Source organism: Pristis pectinata, chromosome 4, assembly GCF_009764475.1.
Source record: "Pristis pectinata isolate sPriPec2 chromosome 4, sPriPec2.1.pri, whole genome shotgun sequence".
Lineage (NCBI taxonomy): Eukaryota > Metazoa > Chordata > Chondrichthyes > Rhinopristiformes > Pristidae > Pristis > Pristis pectinata.
In genome coordinates, this window is record NC_067408.1 from 40,623,682 (window position 1) to 40,648,509 (window position 24,828).

Consider the following 24,828-nt stretch of genomic DNA (forward strand, 5'->3'; position numbering starts at 1 on the left):
CATCTAGAAAATAAATAAAATCAAACAAAACAGAATAATTTCCTAAGTAAGGCAGCCAGAAACCTTCTTGTTTTACTTTGACTACAACAAGAAAAAACCTTTGCCTTTTTCTTAATTTAACGATTTAAATGAAATGTACATTTTAAAGTTAGAACTGACCTAAAAATGGGCATTTTATGGCATCATTGGCTCTGCTTCATTTGGTCCTCCTGCCTTTCATTTTGTTGACACAATGTGGAGCTCAAGCAGTTAGCAATGGTGAGACCAGAGCCTCTTATGCCATCACTGAGAATGAATAATTGGGAAAGGGTGGAAAGCTGGCCTGTAAAATTCAGTAAAGAGTAAAGCTTTTACCATTTAAAAAACCAAATTATAATTGTGGATAAATTAATTTTCATCCCAATGTTGGCTCCTAGTTAATAGAAACTCAGACCTTGATAAGCTGAATCCCCTTTTCTGTTTCAATGAGCTTTCAATAATGAGGTTCTATTCTATTTTGTTAATTATTCATTTTGAAGTCAGGATAACTAAGGGAGTGTATGATTAGCTTTGAGAGTCATCTGTTTTGCACATTGTTTTATTAATGAAATAACTATGGATGAATAAATCTTTTGATAGTATGTATCTCTGAATGCTATTAAGTACAGTTTAAATGTATTTTTATATTTCAATTTTACATTATTTTCCAATTAAGTAGAACTACAGAAGCAGAAGATAATTTGTTTCTTCCCCTACTGATGATTTGTAGGTCCAGGGGCAAAGCTAACATCTGTCTTACATCTAACTAATTAGCCCAAACCACACTCTCTTTCTCTTTATACTCCATATCGATACTCTGTGGGCTTGTTTTCCTGCTTCTCTATGTAGGCTGACTCCACCTTTTGCTTGTAGGAAGTGTGGATTGGAATGTGTATGTTCTGAGATTACAGACAGATATCATTCACCTTGGCCTATAATTATTTCTAGCCTAACATTTTATTTGTGTAAGAACTTATCACATAGGAACCTACGGGTAGGTTAATTTGGGGTTTAAAATGGGCGGCACGGACTCGTTGGGCCAGAAGGGCCTGTTACCACGCTGTAAATAAAAAAAAATTAACCTCAGAACTACACAGTTCTGTAGAAGACCATTCAGCTTATCAAGTCTGTACTAACTCATTGAAAGAACAATCCAGTTAGTTCCACTCCGTGTCTCTTTCTCTTCATGTACTTATCTAATTGCCTTTTGAAGAGGTTACTCATGATATGTGAATTTCTTGATGGTTAATGAAGTGTTTCCAGGAAGCACACACAATTCTTTCATGCTGAGGAAGAGTGCACTGCCATAGGTTTTCAGCAGCCACCACTGATGTATTTTATGATGATATGACATTTAATTGTGCATTGCTTCTTTGAATAGAGACTCCAGTATTCTTGTAGAAGACTGCAGCCACTTCCAGCCAGGTTCTTTCTATGGGGGCCCTGGTAGATTTTCTGGTCCTACAGGAACCTCACCCCCACGCCCCCCCCCCCCCACCGGCATTTACCTCACCGATGAGAATGTCAGGGATCTTTTTCCCTCTCCTGTTCAGACTTTATCTCCTCCACATTTCCCTTTTGTCTGGCTGGTGTGAGGAGTGTGCCTTTGAGGGCTAAGGTCTTGTGGGATTGGTGTGCAGCAAGTTGCTGTGGTCACCAGAGTTTGTCCCAATTTGCTTCCCTAATACATTTTCAAATATATTGTTTAGCCAGTTTCATGACTGTTTTTCAGGGGACCCACTTCAGTATAAGCATTAAATGACACAAAACCAGTGTTTAAGCAAATTAGTGTAACTGAACTTGGACAAATTGTTTTAATGGGGCAAATTGCGCTGAAACAATTTCCATTTCAATCCAATGAACATGGCAAGAAAATAAAAAAATTAAAAAAGCTGCAGATGGTGGAAATCTGAAATGCCAACAGAACATGCTGGAAGTATTTAGCAGGTTAGGCAGCATAAGTGGAAAGAGAACAAAGAAGATTAACCTGAAGTTAACCGCTCCTCAATACTTTACAATCTCACCCTATTAGAGATATTCCCTTTGTTCCACCCAATCTCATGCCCCACCTTCTCTGCTACTTAAAACTAACTTATTTTTCCTCTCTGAATTCCCAGTTCTGAGGAAAGGTCCCAGATCTGAAAAGTTAACTTTTTCTCTTTCCACTGATGCTGCCTGACCTGCTGAATGTTTCCAGAATTTTCCATTTTTTGTTATGGCAAGAAAATTAACTCCAATTGTCCTTAAATGGTGTCACTTGCTTGTTAAGTTCTTGTGAAAATTGTTAGTGCCATACAATATTCAATAACGTCATTATCCTGGATGATTTCTTATTATCCAGATGGAACATATTGATGCTTCTCCTTTAAGTTTTCAGTGGACTTCAGAATGCATTGCTTTCGGTTTTATTGCTGCAGAAATATTTTTAAACTTTCTAATAAGCCTTATAAAATAAGAGTGTATGATTAACAAGACATATCATAAGATTAAGTGAAATTACCGAGAAGTCTACTTTATTGAACATAATACAGAACTGTTGCTGAAAAGCTAAAAGGATTTGGGACAGATTTTACCCCAATGTAAACAATCATTTTGTATTTTTCTAAAGCCGCTTTTCAGATATCAAAATACCACATGATGTTTCACGCTGACAGCAAGAGACAAAAGGCAACTTTCTACATGAACATCCAAATAAAATGAAAGAACAATTCAAATGCTTATGCTTTAAAGTAAAAATAAATGCTGCGGCTGATAGTTGGTGGCTGTTGAATAATTAAAGAAGATCTAAGATATCCCCGCAAACATAAAAAAGGTTTCTAATACAAACTGAAATTTGTTTTCTGTTGGTGTACACTGTATTCCCAAGGGGTTTTAGAGCCTTCAGGAGCTGATTTGCTTGAAAGATTCATTTGTTTAGCAGATAAAGGACACTGCTAGACCAGTAAACACAGGCTCTGCAGCTGAAGCTTGCCGAGAGCCAGCCACGTCAGATAAGTGCTATATATAGCACAGGAGCAAAGAGAAATTCAGGCGTGAGAATTCATTCCACGGGTCACTGATTGTGATATCACAAGTTAATCCAGAAAACTCAGAACAAATTGCTGAAGTATTTTGCATTCTTGTATCTATATACCTGCCCCTTACTGCAAAATTAACCACTTTCATCTTAATTAGATATTGAGGTCCAAATATTCATGAGGTGAATCATTGTGTGGTGAACTGAATGTTCAGCATTAAGTCAGAGATCTAAAATACCAGATATTTGATTGCTAAGCAATTAAGTATTAGTTTATGGGATAGGGAGGTAACAAAGGACTTTATTTTTAGTTTTCACATAATAATTACAAATGGAACCCTTTGCTTTTAACTCTGCTGATTGAACATTAAGCCTAATTCAGTGAGAGCCACTTCTCATTGATTTTTAAGGGTCATTGGTGACTCCTGACAACTGTAGTATATTCCCAGGGAACATTTTCACACATCATTATATTAATCCTGAGTTAAGTTTGAAGTTAACAGAAAAAGGTTTTACTAAACAGTCTGTAATTCCTGGTATTGAGGAACTGTTCCTATTGTTAACAACAGTCAGAAGTATTTATTTGAGCTACTGAAAGAATCGATATGCAGATTGTTTTTATTTTGTGTGTCAATAGTTTCACAAAATGCATGATTGACAAACACATCATGCATTTTCAAATGATTTCCATGCTGTTAAAATTGAAATTCTTCATTTACAGCTATTTAAAAGATACCAGACAGTCATTCAACACATTAATTATTAATATCCTTTGACAATATTATCTTGTCTTGATTATTATTTCAGTTATGTTTAAATGGGAGAAGCTAGATTTATTCCCTTTGCAGTAAAAAAAAGGTTGGCCGATCTGACCGAGGTGAACAAGATAATGACTGGTCAACTTGGCCAAATAGGGAAATGTTCCCATTAGCAGATGGTTCAGAGAGCAGAGATCACAGGTTTAATATGATGGGCAAAGTATCTGGGGGGAGGTGAGGGAAAATTTTTATTCAGAGAGTTGGTAGGATCTGAAATTCATTGCCTGTTATGGTGTGGGAACAGAATTAATCGATGTTTTTAAAAGAAATAGGACAGACATTTGACAGAGGATAATTTGCAGGACTATGGGGAAAGAGCAGAACATGGAACTGACAGGATTTCTCTTATAAGAGCCAGCAAAGACTTGGGCCAAAGAGCCAGCTTCCATACCACAACAACTCTATGGTTTGATATTTAGCAACTATGTTATCTCTTTAAGATGTATGCCATAGTTTTGCATGCCATCCAAATATATAAATTGAGTGTAAAGCTAAATTCAGTTCAAAGGTGACACAGAATTATATAGTTTGCAAATGCCATGATTGTCCCAACTTTTATATAAAAATAACAATGTATATGTGCAGTATGCAAAATCTATCTGCATATTTATTACAGCTCTCACTATATATGGCTCACACATTAGTTACCTGCTGCCATGGTGCACATATAGCTGTTGAAACCAAAGATTTTTTTTTCACTTTATTATTTTGTCTACAGGCAGCCCAATGTATGTCCAACTCTAAACAGTTGGACTGGTAAGAAGAGGTAAATAAATATCAGCATTTTAATAGTGGGGATGCATTTGTTTTTCCAGAGTACCCGTATAAAGACGTACGGGTAGGTTAATATGGGGGGTTTAAAAAATGGGCGGCACAGACTCGTTGGGCCGGAAGGGCCTGTTACCACGCTGTAAATTTTATGTGTCCAAATGTTTGTTTGAGTTTGTAGAAAAGGAGAAAAGGCTTCCCTTTGCAGTCATTTTCCCTGGGAATGCTGAGATGTCATTGGGACTTCCAGCCCAAGAGACTTCTTCCTGTCTCAGACCTCCAGCAATGTGGAGGTAACTGTGCTGATTTTCCTCATTCAAATATACATTGATGTTTCCTGGTTGTTTTAATATATTTAAGTGCCTGCATTTTACACGATTCAAGGCTGAATTCCAAGTCAAAATTATCACAGAGATATTCAGCTACTTTACCCAAAATGCTGGTCAGATCAAATTGTATTATTTCAGCTAACAACTTACCCTTAAAGTTTATACAAAGCCGATGGTATTTGAAATGAGCCCTACATCTTTCAAGTGGTATCCACTTACTGCCTTTCATTGATTGTGGATAACGTGAAATCTAACCCTCCCATCCCCTGGTGAGCCATGTTGGAATCACAATGGGTTCCAGCTTTGGGGATAATGATTTCCTAACTTTTGAGTGATTGCTTCCTGTGAGACAATCAACCATGTACAATAAATCATATTTGATCATGTTAAATCCTCAATTGTAGCCATTGCTTCGTGGTCATGTGAACTTGAACCATTTAACACCTAAGAAAATTTTAACCCTTTAAAATATATAAGTAAAGCAAATGGTAATTACCTTATGAGATGAGAGTTTGGGTAAGCCTGAAATCATAGTATATTGCTGAACAATTTGTTGAAAAAAACTTACACTGAGGCTGGATTGTAGACATCCTGAGCTGTACTTCACAATTACTGCCTGTATGAGTCTTGTAGTCGTGCTAATTCTTTGTGACCTTATAGCTCCCATTGTGTCATTGACATCATCACAGTGGCCCTTCTGTGAGACCCAGTGGATTGTGAGCTCAGACAAGGACACAGTGGCAGGAATTAAGGGCCATGGGCTGTCCTGATGGCTGTCCAACAGTTGAAGAAAATTAAAAATGATTATAAGTTTAAAAGAAACATGGAACTTAATTAAGAAAATTAATATGCAATGAAATAAAGACATAAATAAAACATACACAAACTTACCTTTAAAGTATGGGGCCTGATTCAAATGAATGGTCTATACCACAAGTGCCAGCCATGGCTGGAATAAGAGTTGCATAGCCAGATTTGAAGTGTATCTGGCTTCTCAGTTCAGCAATTTCTGGAAACTGTCAGCATTGGACTCTAATGCCAAGTGCGTAGCTCAGTGGGGCAATGCATGTTTGGTATTGGTATTGGTTTATTATTGTCACTTGTACCGAGGTACAGCGAAAAACTTGTCTTACAAACCGATCTTACAGGTCAATTCATTACACAGTGCAGTTACATCAAGTTAGTACAGAGTGCATTGATGTAGTACAGGTAAAAACAATAACAGTACAGAGTAAAGTGTCACAGCTACAGAGAAAGTGCAGTGCAATAAGGTGCAAGGTCACAACAAAGTAGATCGTGAGGTCATGAGGTCATAGGTCATAGTCCATCTCATTGTATAAGGGAACTGTTCAATAGTCTTATCACAGTGGGGTAGAAGCTGTCCTTAAGTCTGGTGGTGCGTGCCCTCAGGCACCTGTATCTTCTACCTGATGGAAGAGGAGAGAAGAGAGAATGTCCTGGGTGGGTGGGGTCTTTGATTATGCTGGCTGCTACACCAAGACAACGAGAGGTAAAGACAGAGTCCAAGGAGGGTAGACTGGTGTCTGTGATGCGCTGGGCTGTGTCCACAACTCTCTGCAGCTTCTTGCGGTCTTGGGCAGAGCAGTTGCCATACCAAGTCGTGATACATCCTGATAGGATGCTTTCTATGGTGCATCGGTAAAAGTTGGTGAGAGTCAAAGGGGACAAACCAAATTTCTTTAGCCTCCTGAGGAAGTAGAGGCACTGGTGAGCTTTCTTGGCCATGGCATCCACGTGGTTTGTCCAGGACAGGTTGTTGGTGATGTTCACTCCCAGGAACTTGAAGCGGTCAACCCTCTTGACCTCAGCACCATTGATGTAGACAGGTGTATGTACATCGCCCCCTTTCCTGAAGTCAATGACCAGCTCTTTTGTTTTGTTGACATTGAGGGAAAGGTTGTTGTCATGACACCATTCCACTAAGCTCTCTATCTCCTTCCTGTACTCTGATTCATCTCTGTTTGAGATACGGCCTACAACGGTAGTATCATCTGCAAACTTGTAGATGGAGTTAGAGCAGAATCTGACCACACAAGTTTTTGCAAGTATGAGGCCCTGGGTTCAATCCCTAGCATTTCCAAGATGGTTGCTGTGAATTTTTAAAGAGTTAGGGAAAGTCCCAGAGGAGCACAGCCAGATATAGAGGCAATGTGAGAGGGCAGTAGTGCACATGTCTGACCATCAGTGCATTCTTGATTTTTTGCACAGGTGTGGAAATCTGGAACATGCTGACATGAGCCCTGTAGTCAGCTGGTGGCCTTCTAACTGACCTAAACTGAATTAGTGTGGGGAATTTGTCTCCTCTGCATTCGTTTGCCCTGGTGTGTGTTGGGCAGTGTGATTGGCATCTGTAAACAGGCCCATTTTGCACTGAGACTGTTGGAGATCCTCCTTCCAGACCTGAGGCAGAGCTTGTGGCAATGAAGCTCCAACATTTACTGTCTATGGGTCAGCTCCAATGTGAGGGAGGCACCGTGGCACAGCTAGCAGAGCCACTGTCTCACAGCTCCAGTGACCTGGGTTCAATCCTGACCTGTGGAGTTTGCATGTTCTTGCTGTGAGTGCATGGATTTCCAACTGGGTGTATCCTAAGATGTGTGGGTTGGTTGGTTAATTGGCCACTATAAGTTGTTCCTGGTGTGTAGGTGAGTGGGGGGATCTCGGGGGAGTTGATGGGAATGTGGAGAGAATAAGTTATAGTGAATATTAGTGTGGGAATGGGATTACTCAGTGAGTTGGCATCCTATGTCATTAGGGAAGATAGGAATATGAGAAGGCAACAAAGTAAAGACAGTGAAGATGTGTGGAAGTCCATAGTGTTGATGTGCAAGTGACACATGCTTTATAGATAGAAGAGCTTATAGCTTCCCCTTGTGAAGGGGTTGAAGCTGCCACAAGTTCCGGCTGTCTAATTGTAAACCTACATTTGGTGCAACCATAAAATGTCAGTGATGGTTCTGGGTGGATCGTGGACTTGGTGCCGGATCCATTGTCCTGAATAAGATGCAGAAATGTTTGGCGTCTTCAGAGTTGCAGGCATAGGGGCAAGTAGATACGTGGACGGTTTACTTCAGCGCCCTCAGAGTTTTAAAAGAACTCCTCCCACATCCCTGAAGGAGCAGTTGGTCTGCACAGTAAGGAGGTGATAGTGTTGCTGCTGAGTTGGCAGCCTCCCAATGCAGCTGCATCCACAGCAATGTAGTGACTGATCGATGCTGCTTCCTGATCAAAAATGATCACAGCAATGTTTCCTGAGTAGGGAATGAGCAATGGAAAATTGGTAAATTTGTTTATTATTGTCACATGTATCATAGTACAGTGTAACATTTGTTTTGCATGCCGTCCATACAGATCATTTCATTACAACAGTTCAATGAGGTAGTACAAGGGAATTCTTAGAGTGATAGAATTTAGATTTAAACGAGTAGAATGATTATAATAGAAGTAATGAGTAGATCTGCAGAGAGCAGTTTGCAACGAGTTGCCATTGCTCCAGTGCCAACTGTTAAGGAGAAATGGTGTGGCTTCCACAATTTAGGTGGTCATTGTTAGATACTGATGTTCATGTTAGTGTAACTTGGAAATTCCAGTCTGTAAATAAGCAAGTTCTGCAGCACTGGAAGATAGAGGCAGAACCAAGGAATGCTGCGCTCCTATAGTGACTATGCCATAGAGGTCACTCATATAGCACAAAAACAGGCAACACTGACCAACAAGCACACATTTACTCTATTCCATTTTATTCTCCTCCCATTCTCAGCAACTCCTCCCAGATTCTTCCACTCACCTTTTAATTAAGTGGATTAAGTACTGACATTAAGGACAAGTAATCAACTGGATTGAGTGGTAATGGTGGTATATTGGTGGTAATACATGAGCTCTGTGCAGCAGGGAGTTTAGTTCATTGGCTTTCGTCACTGTAACATGGCCATGGTTTACTTGCCATGTTCACAACCAGCAAAATGATCAACAAAGAATCAACAACTACCTAGTTTTATTTATGTGATCATATACCCAACTATTTCATCTCAGCCATGTTTGTTCCCAACTCAAGTCAAAAGTTAATACATTGTGTTCATTATCAAACAGAGGTGCCATGAACTCCACTTATAATTTGCTGCCAGGTCACTTACCATTATTAAGTCAAGCTGAGTGTTTCTTCTTGTGGCATCCCTTACAGGGTATGTCATGAAGCAATCATGCGTTCCTTTTATTAATTCAGACTCTAGGCCACTTCAGCAGTCACAATTTATATTTGGTTGATTGAAATTAATGTAACCTTGCTATTTTCACAAATCATTGCTATGTCTTCATATTCTGTCCTCTGGTTTGTTCCTTTTATGACTGGCTTGGAGCAAATCCTCGAGTGTATTTTAACTCCCTGCACTGAAAAAACTCAAGTAAAGTTGGCATGCAGTTCTCCTCCACTTAAAGAATTGACTCCCTTTATCTTCAATGTACTTCTAACATAAATATTCTTAAATATTTTTACCTTTCTAAATATCTTACGGTTTACTGAGTGGTTTTCATCTCCATCCACTCACTGGGTTAATCCATATGTCATTAATTCAGGTAACATTGTTGTTTCCTCTTGCTATAACAGTCTCTGGATTGAATATTTTATTATGAATGCTTCATAATATCATCAGTGCTCATATATTCCTGATGACTGAATCCAGAAATTCTGCTGAGTTTGTGATTTTTTTTCCAGACTGCTGAATATCATTCCTCATTATAACAACTTTCTGTTTTTAAAAATTCACTTACTGGACTTTGTTGTTGCTGTTCATCCCTTACTGACCTGGAAACAGGGCCCCTAGCACTGCTAGGATTCTTATGGTAAAGGTACTCCAGGATTTTGTTCCACTGATGATGAAGGAACACTGATAATTTTACATCTCTGGATAGTGGCTTGGACAGGGACCTGTCAGTACTCTGAGTTGACAGTGTTCTGTCTGTGCTTCCTTGTCCTCCCAGGTGGATATTATGGGTTTGGCAGCTGCTTTGGCGAATTACTGTAGTGGATCCTACTCACTTCAGCCATGTTATTTTGGTGGAGGGTAATGATGCTTTGAGTGGTGACAATCACATGAACTGCCTTATTCTGAATGGTATTGATTTTCCAGATTGATGCTGTTGCTGGATGCATCCAGCCAAGCAGAGAGCTTCCATAAGTCTACTGACCTGTGCCATTAAGTTGGTAAGGAAGCTTTGGAGGCATTAATTTTGTCTGTGCCTAATTGTACAAGGACACTGTGTTAGGAGGCATTGATTTTGTCTGTGCCTAATTGTACAAGGACACTGTGTTAAATCATAGCAAGAGGAACAGTCTGATTAATCAAAGGACTTGCATGTGAATTGCCAAAATGTAGTTAGTGATGTGAGCGTCACAAGATCACAAGACAAAGGAACAGAAGTAGGCCATTCAGCCCATCGAGTCTGTTCCATGAGCTAAACTAAAACTATTCCTATCTAGCCCCAATTTCCGTCTTATCCCCACATCCTTTGATACCTTGACTAATTAGATACCTATCAATCTCCTCCTTAAATGCTCCCAGTGATTGGGCCTCCACAGCTGTACTTGGCAAAGAATTCCATAATTTCCCTACCCTCTGGGTAAAGAAATTTCTCCTCATTTCTGTTTTAAACCGGTACCCTCTAATTCTAAGATTGTGCCCTCTAGTCCTGGACTCACCCACCAAGGAAAACAGCTTAACCACATCTCCTCTGTCCAGCACATTATTACCTCCTGTGGATTTCCATAATCTGATTAGAAGTTTAATCAGTCATAACAGAAACTAGATGTATTGACAACTATTCTTTGTGTTATGATACAGTCATCATGGTGGTCCCCATGTTATCAAGAAATGTCAACAAATTGGGTTTTCAATTAAGTTGTGAATAGAAGAAGTAAAAAATTAACTATTGATGGCTTTGATAATCAAATAATAGTGACAAATATTCACTCTGACCACATGGAATCATCAGCATCAATCAGTCAAATTGTTCTTGATTGAAACATTTTTCAGAGCTGCAAACTTTAGTCCTAGCATGAACCATGAAGCGGAATTTAATAGCCGACATGACAAGAAAAGCTTTTCTTCCCGAACCTTGAGACTAACAATATCGCAGTTCATAACCCCAGATTAGGCAAAGTAAATGAAGCAAGAGTTTTTTCAAAAATCGTGCCCAATAAAAAAAGTATCATAGTTTATATATGATCTGGACAGTAAAGACACCTAAGTTAAACTATTGTTTATTGATTACAGCTCCACCTTCAATACTATAATTCCAAACAAACTCATCACAAAATTCCGAGACCTGTGTCTCAACACCTCCCTCTGCAACTGGATCCTTGACTTTCTGACGAACAGACTGCAATCAGTGAGGAGAGGCAGCAACACCTCCGGCATAATTATTCTCAACACTGGTGCCCCACACGGCTGTGTCCTAAGCCCTCTACTCTACTCCCTATACACTCATGACTGTGTGGCCAGATTCTTCTCTAACTCCATCTACAAGTTTGCAGATGATGCCATTGTAGTAGGCCGTATCTCAAATAATGATGAGTTGGAGTACAGGAAGGAGATAGAGAGCTTAGTGACATGGTGTCATGACAACAACCTTTCCCTCAACGTCAGCAAAATAAAAGAGCTGGTCATTGACTTCAGGAAAGTGGGCGGTGCTGAGGTTGAGAGGGTTGAGAGCTTAAAGTTCCTTGGACTGAATATCACCAATAGCTTGTCCTGGTCCAACCACGTAGACGCCATGGCCAAGAAAGCTCACCAGCACCTCTACTTCCTCAGGAGGCTAAAGGAATTTGGCATGTCCTCTTTGATATTCACCAACTTTTATCGATGCGCCATAGAACGCATCCTATTTGGATGCATCATGGCTTGGTATGGCAACTGCCTCTGTCTGGGACTGCTAAAAACTGCAGAGAGTTGTGGACACAGTCCAGCACACCATGAAAATCAGCCTCCCCACCATGGACTCTGTCTTTACCTCTCGCTGCCTTGGTGAAGCAGTCAGCATAATCAAAGACCCCACCCACCTGGGTCATTCTCTCTTCTCGTCCCATCAGGCAGAAGATACAGGAGCCTGAGGGCACATACCGCCAGGCTTGAGGACAGCTTCTATCCCACTGTGATAAGACTATTGAATGGTTCCCTTATATGATGAGATGGACTCTTGACCTCACAGTCTACCTTGTTATGACCTTGCACCTTATTGTGTACCTGCACTGCACTTCCCTGTAGCTGTGACACTTTATTTCCATCTATTTATTTATTTATACAGCATGGTAACACGTCCTTCCGGCCCAATGAGTCTGCACTGCCCATTTAAACCCATGTTAACCTCCGTGTATGTCTTTAGAATGTGGGAGGAAACTGGAGCACCCAGAGGAAACTCACGCAAACGCAGGGAGAACATACAAACTCCTTACAGACAGCGATGGGAATGGAACCCCGATCGCTGGCTCTGTAATAGCATCACGCTAACTGCTACGCTACCACGCCACCCACTTTACTCTGTATTCTGTTATTGTTTTTACCCTGTATTACCTCAATGCACTGTGTAATGAATTGATCTGTACAAACGGTATGCCAGACAAGTTTTTCACTGTACCTCGGTAAAGTGACAATAATAAACCAATACCAATACCAATACCAATACCAATAGAAGAACTTTTGCAGTGTTGGGCTTGTTAAGACTGAGGATATGATCTCTCTCTTATTTATCTCCTTTGTTTCTGTAGTATTTTCTTTCTAGCTGTGGTATTTTTTGTTCTCTTTATAAATCTTCTGTTTGCTTCTCTCACTGTTATTTCTGCTCTTTACTTTTCAGATGGGAGGTGGTGGGTGATGTGCTGTGGAGGAGAAAAGAGCTGCCAGAGGTTACAGGCTGACTGGTGTGGTGGAGGCTATGGAAATATACAGTTATATGAATCAGGAGCAGTAGAAGGCCACTCGGCCCTTCTGTCATTTAATATCATCAAAGATGATGTAATTGTAACATCAACTCTGCACTCTTCAGTACCCATGGTAACTTTCATCCCCTTGCTCATCAAGAATCTATCTGCCTCAGCCTTAAATATATTTGAAGCTCTCCTTCTGCCACCCTGTGGGAAAGTTCCAAAGACTCGTATTCCTCTGAAAATAAATAATTCACCTTACCTGTGTCTTAAATGGGCGAGCCCTTACCTTTAAACTGTGGTCTTAGCTGTCTACAACATCCCATTCTTGTGCTCTCACTCTCAGTACTTCACTTACCCACTCATCTTTCAGTTGCAGGTTTATTCTTCTAATGTCTTTACTTTCATGTCTTATTAAAGCTACTACCTCTCTCTGCCGTTGGTGTTAGACCCATCCCTTTCATCAGAACTACACACTTAATCCTCATCAGTTCCTTCTGCTTGTTTGTTTGTGGCCTTGCTAAGCACCTATTCACTCTCTTGTCACTCCTACTTGTCACCTTTCCCCGGAGTGGGTCATAGAGACACCGTACCATCTTCCCATGCTCAACTCGATATCCTCTATCTCTCTTCCCATCTTATCCTCCTTCTAATTATTTCCCTTAAAAGGACTTTTGATGTTAATATTATGTGCTTCACACACACACACACACACACACACACACACACACACACACACACACACACACACACACACACACACACACACACACACACACACACACCAAATAAGTTTTACCACAATTCAAAATGGATCCTCTAGGTTGTTTTTTGTGAAATAATTTACATAAATTCCTCATCATCTCAAAGCTGGTAATCTACAGAATTTTGCTTAAATCCTAAGTGTTAGCCATGCCAACTCATTTCCAACTATTTATTATTTTGTCTGGTATTGGTATTTCAAATACTTTGGTAAAAGTTTGTCATAAGCTCTTCGGGAAAAGATCTAACTGCAGCTTATCCAAGCATTGATGTGTCATCAATTTATTTAGATTAAAGGGATTCATGATCCGTTGGCTGTGTGCTCCACTAATTTATGTTTTTGGTACAGCCCAATCGATTCAGTTTCCCCTCATATTGATTACCAATTGAACAGGAACTACACAATTTGTCTCAGTCTTTCTCATACATGAATATAGCTAAAGTAATGCCTTTTTGATTTTAGTTTTTATCTTAGTAGTGGTGGTGTCCAAGTGGGTGAGAGAGGGAGAGCAGTGGAAGACAGCTTTTTAGTATGTCAGTTCTAATTAGGAACATTATATTTTAGAATGAGGTATTGCAGGCAGCTAAGACTCACAGACCACAGTTTAAAAATAGGTAGTCACTCATTTAAGATGGAGATGGGGTGAATTTTTTTTTCTCTCTCAGAGGGTTGTGAGTCCTTGGAGCTCGGGTTCAATTCCTGTCGCTGCCTGTAAGGAGTTTGTGTGTTGTCCCTGTGTCTGCGTGGGTTTCCTCTGGGTGCTCTGGTTTCCTCCCTCATTCCAAAGGTGTACGGGTTAGGAAGTTGTGGGCATGCTATGTTGGCGCCGGAAGCGTGGCGACACTTGCAGGCTGCCCCCAGAACACTCTACGCTTAAAGATGCATTTCACTGTGTGTTTGATGTACATGTGACTAATAAAGACATCTTAAATCTTAATCTTTCTGTATCACAAGGTGGTGGAAGCAGAGTCTTTAGATGTTTGCTGCCTATTCATTATTTAATAATTTTTGGGGTGCCCTAAATTCAAAAGCCAAATGCAGTTATTTTTTTCAGCAGGTGCACTAATGAAATCTCAGACAAATACTGGCACATCTGTATCCGTGGATAAATCCCTGAGATATTTCAGATCAGTGTCTTTGTAAGAAAATGATTATTGATTGAAAACAAAAGCAATAAAGTTAAAATGTTAATATTCTGTGCTTTACACACACATTTTTAAAATACTATCCAAATAAGTTTTACCAAAAAACCCTTTCTAATCTTTTTTTGCTAAATAATTTACAGAAATTCCTATCATCTCAATGTGTTAGCCATGTCAAATAGGCTTTTAAAGAGGAATTTGTACAAACTTTATCCATCTTGTGATACAGCAAGATATATACTTCTTTTAATCACGGAAACTTGTAGGCACATCAATGCATGCTTTCAAAATTTAAGAAATATTATTACAAGACTGAATTTAACAATGCTGATTCTACAGTGTGACCAGTGTATCACTCTTCTTGACTTTCATATTTTGGCCAATAGAAATGATTTCCTCATTTTCATTTCTACTTGATGCTGGATCTCAATCTGCTTGTCTGTTTCTAAACATGTCCCACACCTCAAATGTTTTTCCTCTGACTTTGTCATGTGCACACAGAGAGAAATTATTTTTAAAAGAGGTAATATCATTCATGCAGAAAGTATTTGCTCTATGTTCTAATGCGGCAATTATCTGAGATGCTGTATAAATTGATTTTGCAATAACAAGATTTTAAAAAATACCTAAACTACCTAATATACAGCAAACATGTCAGATATGATGAGATGGCACAGCTTTTATCCTCTAGTCTTACCATTCTTCACTGATATTTTCACACCTAACTCTCTCTCTCTCTCTATATATATATACAGTTTTCTTATCGGAAAATTATTGGAGATAAAGAAAGAATCTAGGTGTGTAGGTACTGGTCCTTCATGTAACTATATTCAAACCATGTCAAATATGGTAAAAAATGCTTTCAGCATTCTATGCAAGACACAGACAAAAGGTTCCACTGTGCCACAAGGAATCTCTGGTACTGGTACCCTGTGGCTTTGTATTGCTCTTGTGTTAGATGCAGTTCTATATTTGAAACTTTGTTAAAAATATTACAGCCAAGGTATTTCATCAGCATCTTTCTTGTTCTGTCCCTTAAGAGATTCTGTTTCTGATTGCCTGTAGGTAAGTGCAGACGTTCTAAAGCAAACAAATATCTGTGTGCCGCCTATGTGGATCACATTTGAACCATTATACATTGTGACATGATTTCTAATGCAACCAAAGTCAGAGTTAGAGAAAGGCTAAGAAACTCGCTGGTCCATATATTACTCTTCATCCAATAACAATGACAGTCCAATTAGTTAAAATGAATGGAAACTCACATCAGTTTTCATCAGCCCAAGCAGCCTATTCAAATAAATATCATATTTATTGCTTGCCCATTTCTTTATACAAAATCAATCATTTATAGCCTGGCCAACAATGCTGTTATATTGACAGACACAAGAGAGTGCAGGTGCTAGAATCTGGAGCAACACACAAAAAGCTGGAGGAATTCAATGGGTCAGGCAGCATCTATGGAGGGAAATGGAGAGTCGACGTTTCAGGTTGAGACCCTTCATCTGGACTGTTATATTGATATCCTGGTATCTGAAAACTCAGAAGTCAAAACAAACAGAGCAATGATATAGGTTAACTTATTGAATATTAGTTATACTGACTGATTAGTGATATTTCTTAATCAATAGCTAAAGCTAAAATTATAAAACTGGTATTTAATTTCCTTGGTATTTGATATAATAGGAATTTATTATCCAGAAAAAAGACAGGAAATCAAGTAAAGTGACACAGGTCTGATGCTTGTTTATAAATAATAGTAATTGTCTTAGGAATAATTCGTATAACCAGGAAATAGAATAAAATTTATACCGCAGCACTTTTTCAATTTTTGTGTTGATGTGTTTTCTTAGGTTCTTGATATGCTATGGATTAAACAATTATTGCATGTATATTACATACATAGAGCATTTTATGCATTGTGTTATATTACTTTTAAAGGGCTAAAGAGTGCTTTGTAATTAAGCAGGAAGGGGAGACACTGATTGGTTAATATTTCGGGAGCATACATGTGTTTCCATTGTTTATATGAGTGGTAATGTCCAAGCTCCTCAGTTGTCAGACTCACTATTGGAAAGGTCCATGATGGAGAGTGGTATACAGCCACCCGCAGATGAGATGAAGATGCTGTGTCTCCTGAGGCAATAACTTATTACTGAAATCACAAGTGATGCACAATGATTGGTTCCGTATATACATGGAAATAAATATTAATTTAATATAATTTGTGGAGAGAAATACACAACTTTTATTGGATGATCAGTCAAGCTTTCTCACTACTCCATTCTCCAACTCACCACCAGGTTTGTAACAGACAGTAATGTGCCTGTTGGTAGTGCTTAAGAGAACTTACAGTAGCCATTCTGAAAGAGAGGCACAATCCAAATTTACTCAACTTAACTTACTTTTAACTTTGAAAGAAGGAACCCATTGCTTATTTCAATTTCTGGAATTGCCCTCTACATTCTTACAACCACCCCAACTTAAGGGGGACCAGTTTAACAGAGGAACTGAGTAATTTCTTCCCTTCTCACAACGTGACCTATAGTAGTGACCATTTTGATACCTGCTTCTCACCCTATGCAATCAAATGACCCCCCCCCATGCCTAAAAGCAACCCCAGCATCTGGATACTGACTTCAGGCAGGAAACATGGCCACTCCATGCTCATTTTGGATGGAAGTTGGAAGTTGTCTTTTTGGCATATCCGTTTGTTACACTAAGCTGAAGTGATGTTACCACAACATTGCACTATCCACATTCTGTCCATTGTAATTTAAATCCAGGGGGTTGTCAGTCAAATAAAGTTTCATGTACTCTATTTAATTAGAAACAAACTCAATCACATCAAATGAATTTTGACATGATTGAGAAGGCTGCTAATTAATTGGAATGAAGAGTTCATTTCTTTCTTCTGGTTATTTGCTCTGTATAACTGATAGTGAGGTTATTATTATACTCTTGAATAGGCCAGTCAATCAATGAATCAATTCTACAGAGTGGATTTGAAAACAATTATGTTAGGCACTTCTATTGTCTGATTTTGATCGGGTGGCTCACAGAGTAAGTCTCAGTGCTCTCTCTGAATTTTAAGACATTTTAATAAAAAAAAACAGCAGTCACATATTCAAAGTAGCATTACAATTGGTTGGTTAGTGGTAATGTTAGCTCAATGTCACATTTCTAAACTCTTGTCACTGCAGAACAATTGATATTTACTACAGTCAAATTCGAAGCTGAAACCAGGTTTCAGCACCAAATAGCATTTACAATAGTGTAGATCATTAATAATTTCAACCTTTCTCTAAACGCTATTTCAAATCTACCACAAGTTTCTTCATGATAGATATAATTATCTCTGCTTTTGTTCCTTCAAACATTACTGTTATTAACATGGATATTGCTATTGAGGTAGATGAATTATTCAAGGTAGTTAACAGTAATATTACTGAATTACTGACAAGCAGTTGTTGCTTGGTTTAGGTCTGTTGCTTCTCATTTCAAATCAGACATTTCTTCAAATAGATGAGGATGTCTCACAAATTTTGTTCACTTTCAGAACAAAATGTGGATATATGATCAGCAAAGGATAAATATGAATTTGATCTCTATTATTGACACAGATTTACAGTAATTATGTAAAAATATTTTAGGACTACAAAGCACCTTTAATGTTTAATGAAAACAATGTTCAGCTGATTTTCAATATGGATACAAGTGTTATAATGATACAACTGTTAAAACATTCACAGATCCTTTGCAGACAGATACAAATTCCACAACTAATAAAACTGACCCGATCCAACATACATAAATGTTTAACTATTCTGGGTAGGTGCAGCTAAAAACCTAGGCAAATAAGTAAAACCTCTTTGTTTGAGAAATGCCACCACTGCACAGTTTCTCTAGTACCTGCAGCTTTCTGATGCTCATCCCTTGTATGAATATGGTGGTAAATTTGTGTTCCAGACATTAAAGGCAAAAAATGCTGGAAATGATCAGCAGGTGGGCAGTGTCAGCGTGGAGCGAGGCCAGCTACTGGTTCAGGTCAATGATTCATCAGCTTTCTTAAAGGACATTGACCTGAAACATTAACTCTGTCTCTCTCTCCATAGCTGCTGTCTCATCTGTTAAAAATTTCAGCTTTATTACAAATTTTCAACATCCGCATGATTAAGCTTTGATACACAACTCCAGTAACTATGAAGATATCTGCTTACTAACTTGAAAGAAGCTGAAATAATGATGTACATTGGCTTGATTAATCCTATTGCTGATGCCCAGCACTGTCCATTATATGTTTGTTTCAATGTACGTACATACTTACAATGTTATCTACTAATTAGAATTATATTACAAAGTTGATTTTCAATTAATGCTTGTGATTCTTTGGTACATTTGTACTCTAAAGTTTTAGCATTTCGTGACATGTTGCCTTCATATGTCATTATATTTGGAAGTGGCTTGCTTTATTTGCTTAAAGCATGGTTAAACTGGTGGATCATGGAAACTGCATATCTCATACCTTACTTCATTGTCTCCCCTTTCCTCCTGTTATTTTGAGAGGCTAAAATAGTTCTACACTAGGGTGTCGTTGAGCTGCAAAGCAGCTTCAACTTTGTGTCAACGTTAAACTCATCTAGTGTTGTCCTGTTGGTAAGAGCCAAGGTGATGCCAGAGTGAAGTAGTTTTAAACTTAACTCCTTTCAAAAAGCATCACTTGCATCAAGTTGCCACCTGACTCCCAATATGTATTAAGTATTTACAATATATTGTTACAAAGTGAAACCAGTTCTCATTCATGTTTTAGCATGAATGCACCATAAGCTATTATTTTATGGAATAGCAAATTAAGTGTATTTGTATTGTTTGTTGATAGCTCTTTTATTTTGATAATGACTTTACTGGATTCTTTTGTGTATAAAATAGCCAGTAAGATGCTGAGCCGGGAAGAATTGGTAAAACGGCAAAGAATATAGTCATCGCGACACAGCATGGAAACAGGCCCTTCAGCCCACTGCATCCACACCGACCATCAATCCCATTCTCCTGACATTCTGTCATCTCCCTCCAGACCCTACCACTCACCTAGACACCAATGGCAATTTGCAGTAGCCTATTAAATTACCAGCAAATATCTCATTGGGATGTGGGAGGAAACAAGAGCACCCGGAGGAAACTCATGCAGTCTCAGGGAGAACGTGCAAACTCCACACAGACAGCACCTGAAGTAAGGATTGAACCCAGATCTCTGGCTCTGTGAGGCCACTGTGCTGCCCACATTTGGCAGGGTAAACTATCTTCAAGTGATTGATGATTATAATACACCTTTCACAGATTAGCTTGAGTTATGGGGTTCTCCATTAAAGAGACACTAATCATTTACTTGTGAGTTTAAATCTATCTCCTTTCTGTTAATTTCAGAACTAAGTCTATGTGCAGACTTTCCTCCAGTTTACATTCCCTAGTTCCCAGGGCACAGGTTCTTCAACTTTGCAATTCCATTATGTAGATACACAAAGACCATATTCATATTTTATCTCATTTCTTGTATTTCATTATACAGGAAATGTGGTTGCCAGGTTACAGAGCACACTGCTGTTATGACAGAAGGTTGCATTTTTCAATGGTGACAGTGTTGAATTCCACAGAGGATTTATCAAAGGTGGCTGCCATCTCTGACACTGATAAACACTGCTCCCAATTGTTCAAACTGACATAACTATTTATAAAATGTCTTAATTATTCTGACTTATTTTTGACAGTAACTGGTGCAAATTATAAACCATGTCAATATAAGAAAAAATATCAGACATACAGTAAAGAAAAGCCAATGTCATAAAATATGAATTTGCATTTCAAACTTGGTAATTGACTTTGTTATATGCATCTTCTACTCTTGAACTGATTGTTTAGGTTGTAATGACTGCTGTTACATTGGTAGTGTCATGAAAAGTATGACTCACTTATAGGAAAGGTATAAGAAGCTATTGAAATAAACCTTCAGCTCTCTCAATAAAAGTGAAAATTGGAAACTGTGTGGATCTAACAGTTCCTTTTTTAAATTATAGGCAAAAAAATAAAATTATTTCCAATCAGAATTGAATTGCTTTATACCAACTAAGTTTGTAGCTGTCTTTTTTTTCAGAATCAGAATCAGATTTATTATCACTTAGATGACGTGAAATTTGTTGTTTTGCAGCAGCAGTACAGTGCAAGACATAAAAATCTATTGTTATGAACTGGGTTACTATTGGTGAATGTCCCTTTAAGATAGAGCATAGCGGGGTGTGTGTGTGTGTGTGTTTGTGTGTGTGTGTGTGTGTGTGTGTGTGTGCGCGTGTGTGTGTGTGCGCGTGCGTGTGTGTGTGGGGTGTGCTTACATCAACAGAAGATAAAGGATGTAATGACATTTTTGGAGTAGTCAGTCAGAGGAGAGAGAGAGGAGAGAGAGAGAGGCACCAGCTTGCTAGTCTCTATCGATGGATGAAAAACAGTAACTGTGCCTGTCACTACAATCCACGTATGGATTTTTGGAGTAATCCGGTGGAGTCCACTTTGTTGTTAACCTGTAGAGGGAAACAGGTATTTGTGTGGACGGCCACTTCTCGGATGCTTTTCGGGGTGGCAGATACTTCGGAACGAAGCAATGGAGTTCACTTTGTTGTTGACCTGTAGAAGGAAGCAGGTATTTGTGTGGACAGCCATGATTCGAGAGCCTTTCAGGGTGAGGCAGATGCGGTGGAGTGATCACTGCTGAGTAAACACTGAGGTGTCGTTTGGGTTCCGTCGTGGAACATTTGGATTTCGTAATATCTCTATTTTCTCTCTACATCTACGTCTTATCTTCAGTCAATGGTGGTTGTTGAAGAAGCCTTTGCTCATGTTTCACCTTACGGCTTACTGAACTGAACTTTAAGAACCATTCCTGGACTTGGAGTTTGGGAATTTGCCACACACACACCACAAGTTTGGTTTTGGGGTTAATGTTTAAGGTTTAACATTTTTACTTCTAACATTCTAACATTTTTACTTTTATTTTTCTTATTATCGTAAGTAGTTATTAATAAAGTAGTTTTAACACTGAATCATGACTCGGTGTGTTTCTTTTGTTGCTGGTTCGTAACACTATAAATTGCAAAAATAAATAATTAGTGCAAAAGAAAGGAATAATGAGGTAGTGTTCGTGGGTTCATGGATTGTTCAGAAATCTGATGGTAGAGGGGAAGAAGATGTTCCTGAATTATTGAGTGTGGGTCTTCAGGTTCCTGTACCTCCTTCCCAATAGTAGTAACAAGAAGAGGGCATGTCCCAGATGGTGAGGGTCCTTAATGATGGATGCCACCTCCTTGAGGCACCGCCTCTTGAAGATGTCCTTGATGGTGGGGAGGGTTGTGCTGTGATGGAGCTGGCTGAGTCTACAACCCTCTGCAACCCCTTGCAATCTTGTGCATTGGAGGATCCATACCAGGCTGTGATGCAACCAGTCAGAATGCTCTCCATCGTACATCTATAGAAATTTGTAAGAGTCTTTGGTGACATACCAAATTTCCTCAAACTCCTAATGAAGTAGAGCTGCTGGCATGCCGCCTTTGTGATTGAACCAATGTGTTGGGCCCAGGATAGATCCTCTGAGATGTTGATGCCTGGAACTTGAAGCTGCTCACCCTTTCCATCGCTGACCCTTCAATGAGGACTGTTGTGTGTTCTCCCAACTTCCCCTTCCTGAAGCCCACAATCAGTTCCTTGGTCTTCTGACATTGAGTACAAGGCTTTTGTTGTGACACCACTCAACCAGCCAATCTATCTCACTCCTGTATGCCTCCTTATCTGAGATTCTACCAACAACAGTGGTGTCATCGGGGAATTTATAGATGGTGTTTGAGCTGTGCTTAGCCACACTGTCATGAGTGTAGAGAGAGTACAGCAGTGGGCTAAGCACGCATCCTTGAGGTGCGCCTGTGTTGATTGTCGGCAAGGGTGAGATGTTATTATTGATCCGCACTGACTGTGGTCTCTCAATTAGGAAGTTGAGGATCTAGTCGAGGATCATGTTCTATTTGACACCATCGATCTGAAACGTGATGTTTGGGTGATAGAAATCATGGTGAAAAGTAATGGAAGGGTCATTGGCTCTAACTGTTCCCTTTGCAGTGGATGCTGATTGACGTGCTGAGTATCCCCATTAATTTCATTGTGATATAAACTTTCTAGAAATGATCAATGTTTATATTGTAAAGTTTTTTTGAGATGATGCTCAAAAATTTTATTCATGAGTAAAATACAAACTGCTGGAGGAACTTGCTGAGTTAAGCAGCATTTGTGGAGGCAGAGGGATATTATTAGTATTGGTATTGGTTTATTATTGTCACTTGTACCGAGGTACAGAGAAAAACTTGTCTTGCACACTGATAGTACAAGTCAATTCATTACACAGTGCAGTTACATTGAGTTAGTACAGAGTGCATTGAGGTAGTACAGGTTTCAGTTGAGGGTTCAGTTCACCTGCATCGGGACTGAGAGTGTAGAGGGAAGATAAACATCGACCATCCCTATGCTTCCAAAGATGTTTGACACGCCGAGTTTTTCCAGCATTTTGTTTTTTGTTCCAGATTCCAGCATCCTCAGTCTCTTGTGTCTCCAAGTTTATTCATGATTTGAGTTGTCTTAATTTTTTTTATAATGTATGCAAATTTGCATTGAATTGAAAGAGGAAAAAAAGCAAGATGATAACAGATCTATAAACATTTAAAATGAGATTTATTTATGTGACACCAGGGAAAGGAAATTACTTAAGCTCCCCTATCAAAACAAAGGGAGTGTTCAATGAACAAAGATCATTTGTCAAATATGCAAGATAGCAGTACTAGGGGAGGTGCTAATTGTTTTAAGGACTGGGGAATTGATTCAGAATCAGCCAAGGAAGAGGTGAAAAGTGGTGTATGATGCTTTGCTATAAAACTGTGGTAGCAAGAAAAGGGTAAAGCAATTAACACGAAAATTGCAGGCAACGTATTAAATGAGACTGGGAAGAACTGATAGGGAAAAGGAAGATGAAGTTTCGAAGTTAGAGTTTCCAAAAGAAAGCTGAGGCCCTGTTCTTGAAAATTAGATTAAACTTTTTGGGAAAAATGAAAAAAAAGCACAGATGGAAAGATCATGTCATTAACATAATATATCCAAACATTTGTAACACAGCTTTGCAAAGACTCATTGGGAGGAGAAGAATTCAGAGAAAATTAATAATGATGTCAAGATTTGGATGTGAGTTTGGGGGTATGATTAGTAAATTTGCACATGACACAAATATTGGTGTTGTTGATAGTAAGGGGGATAGTTTTAGATGACAGAATGATATTGATCTGCTGTTAAACTGGGCAGAGCAATGGCAGATGGAATTTAATTCCGATAAATGTGAGGTGATGCATTTTGGAATAAGGACAGGACATACACCATGAATGGCAAAGCTCTGGGGAGTATTGAGGAACAGAGGAACTTTGGTGTACAAGTCCACAGATCCCTAAAGTTGGCAAAACATGTAGATAAGGTGATGAAGAAGGGATATGAGGCATTTGCTTTCATTAGCTGGGGTATAGAATATATGGAGATCATGATGCAACTTTACAAAACTTTGCTTTAGCTACAGCTGGAATATTGTGTGCAGTTCTGGTTGACACACTGTAGGAAAGATGTGATCACACTAGAGTGGATGCAGAGGAGATTTACCAGGATGTTGCCTAGGATAGAACATTTCAGTTATGAGGAGAGACAGGGTAGGCTGGACTTGTTTTCCTTGGAGTGGAGGAGACTGAGGGGGGACCTTGATAGAGATGAACAAAATTATGAGAGGCGGAGATAGGGTGGATAGTGAAAAACCTTTCCCCACAACAGAGACATCTAAAACTAAGGGGTATAGGTTTAAGATGAGGAGTAAAAGGGTGAGAGGGGAAACTGAGCAAAGGCTTTCTCATCGAGAAGAGTTAAAAAGTCTGGAGTGCACTGCCCAAGAAGGTGGTGGAGGTAAGTACTTTGACAACA